Here is a 2,977-nt window from a genome sequence, read left to right on the forward strand (position 1 = left end):
TCCTTTTCTTTCCAATACAAAATTTCAAACATTAATCTTGCAATATCAGCATCTCTTTATGATCCCTTTCTTTAATCTTTAGCTTTTGAAGGACAACGTAAAGGGTAATTTTCGTATACACCTACCTCAATTTTAGGATAGAATATCGAAATATGAAAGGGGCAAATATAAGATTCAAAATCAAATAAAACCGCATTTGTATGTAAGAAAAAATGTGGTTTTACCTATATATTTTTATTTAGTTTTAAAGTAGTCAATCCGACTTTTTATTTTTGGCTTATAAACAATCTTTTTTCTTCTTTTGAGAATTTTAAAATGATAAATTCTTTTAGGAATTTTAAGTTTTTATCTAGTAGTTGACTTTACTATTCAAAGACCTGNTTCAGATTCGATGATAACTACTGCGTTTCTAAACCATAATAAAGTTCTATCGAGGATACTATCAAAATTGAGGGAAATGATCAAGTTTGGGTGCATTCAGTAGATTTTAATTTGGAGTTAAAAGAAAGGCTTTCCAAACGTATAATAGGTAAGTCGTTTAAAACATTTCAGCTTAAAACTTTTGGATTTTATTAAACAGATAGATAGATTATTTTTTATTTATTTTATTAAAACATTATGCTTTATATGTAATATACATGAATTTTACAAACTTTATCCTTATCCTTCTCGCTTTTCTGTTATTTTCCCCCATAGGATTTCCCTGATGTTTTTTTAGCTATTCTTTCCTTCCATTTGAATTTTTCATGTTTTTGCACCATTTCCTGTTATTCCACATCTCTCTCTCTACCTGCACATTTTCTTTTCTTCTTCTTCCCAGTATCCTGCCGTCCTATTTTCACTTCCCAGTCTAAATCTTGTTATTAAAACTAGTTCGTTTTTCCTATTTATTTTTTAGTTTTTCAAGTAATGTAGTTTTTCTTCCCTTAAATAAATGAAAAGTTAGAGTTTTACTTCAGTTTAAATTTATTTCATAGACGCTGTGTTTTAGATATACGATTGCCATGGGACCATTCATTAGCAAGTCTTTCCATTCGTGGAATGGTAAGTTGTTTAAACCATTTCACTTTGAAACTTTTGGATTTTATCAAAATTTTTATTTGTTTATTTCAGATTTGATGATAATGGGTACATCTCTAAACCTCGATGAAGTTCCATTGGGTATGCTACCAAAATGAAAAGGGAATCGATTAATTTTGGATACATTCAGTAGATTGTAATTTGGTCTTAGATAAAGTTATTTCAAACGTGGAATAGGTAAGCTATTTAAACCATTTTACTTTGGAACTTTTAGATTTTATTAAAGCTTTTATTTGCATGTTTCCGATTAGATGATAACTAGTGCCATCGAGGATGCTACCAAAATTGAGGGAAATGATTAAATTTGGGTGCATTCAGTAGATTTTAATTAGGACTTAAAAAAAGGCTTTCCAAATTTGGAATAGGTAAGTTGTTTAAACCATTTCACCATAAACCTTTGGATTTTATTAGAAAGATAGATAGATTGTTTATTTTATTAAAACGTTATGGTTTGTATGCAATATACATGAATTTTACAAAATTAAAATTTTTATCCTTCTCGCTTTTCTCCCTGATCCTTTTTTGTCTACTCTTTCCTTACATTTAAATTTCCTCATGTTTTTGCATTTCCTGATATTTCACATCTCCCAGAAACAAGTTCAAGAGTTTTTAGCTCCAATTTACACAACACATATTTTCTTCTCTGCTTCTTCCTAGTACCCTGCATTTTCTAATTCTATTTTCACTTCACAATCTAAATCTTGTTATTAAAACTAGTTCGTTTTTTCTCATTATTCTTTCGTTTATCAAATAATGTGTTTTATTCTCCTTTAAACAAATGAAAAGTTACACTTTTACTTCAGTTTAAATTTATTTGTGCTGTGCTTCTTTGTTTTAGATGTACGATTGCCATGGGACCATTGATGAGCAAGATTTTCCAGTCGTGGAATGGTAAGCTTTTTAAACCATTTTACTTTGAAACTTTTGGATTTTATTAAAATTTTTATTTGCTTGTTTTAGATTCGATGACGACGAGTGCGTTTCTAAACCTTGATGGAGTTCCACAATGGAGAGGAATGGCCAAATTGTGTAGTGTTCCATTCAAACTGACATTCCTTGGGCGTTTTTTTAATATCAAACGATTATCATGAAATTTTTCCCTACTTTTTCTTCCCTTGCATACCAGTATTTTTGTTTTACTTTTATTTATTTTTATACAACAATTTTCTAAGAATAATTAAATAATCTAAGAGAAAACATCTAGAAAAATAGATAGTAAAAACTAGTTTGAAAATTGTATTTTCCATTACTATAAACTGTTGTATAATCCAACTACAAGTGTATCATTAATTACTTTTAACATTGTATGAAATACAATATTATCCTGGCGAAAATACGTTGTAAAATAAGAATTACTAAGTATGTAAAGTTGGTAATAATTGTTTGTCATTAAATTGCCAATTCCTGAGGCAATTTTAACGGTAATATAACTCGTCATAGCCACTGATAATTTTCATAACAACTGATAATTTGTTTTCTCTAAATTCCCTTTTTGGTGTTTTCTTAATAACGAACTAATGGTTTTAAAAAAGAAGTAAACTTTATATTTAATATGATTTCATCTTTCAACTAATTTAAGATTTAATCATTAAAATTTTCAGAATGCTGTTGTACCTACATTTTACTGGTATTTTTTATCGGTTTAGTTACGTTGAATCAACTTTGTGTATGTTATTTATAATCTTTTACTTTGAAAATTTAACCTTTTGTCTTTCATTGAATTAATAAACGACAAACAGAGCCGTGTAGATATTCTATAAAACGACCAATTAGGCCATGTATTAATCGCATTCAGTCTCATGTCAACTTTAAAAAAAATTATGTTTTGCATATGTCTTGTTAAAATCAAGATTGATTTGTACAATCCACCATTGTTTAAAACAAGCTAACATTATTC

At 28.3% G+C, this 2,977-nt stretch overlaps 1 long non-coding RNA gene across 1 annotated transcript; it reads left to right on the forward strand.

The window, feature by feature from the left end:
• The first annotated feature begins 391 nt into the window (after positions 1-391).
• LOC112906127 lies at positions 392-2,144 on the forward strand. The gene is made up of 6 exons (XR_003232173.1): positions 392-529; positions 992-1,044; positions 1,114-1,257; positions 1,332-1,445; positions 1,919-1,971; positions 2,041-2,144. It is a non-coding gene; the product is annotated as an uncharacterized LOC112906127 (long non-coding RNA).
• The last annotated feature ends 833 nt before the right edge of the window (positions 2,145-2,977 follow it).

Source organism: Agrilus planipennis, unplaced genomic scaffold (assembly GCF_000699045.2).
Source record: "Agrilus planipennis isolate EAB-ADULT unplaced genomic scaffold, Apla_2.0 scaffold2077, whole genome shotgun sequence".
Lineage (NCBI taxonomy): Eukaryota > Metazoa > Arthropoda > Insecta > Coleoptera > Buprestidae > Agrilus > Agrilus planipennis.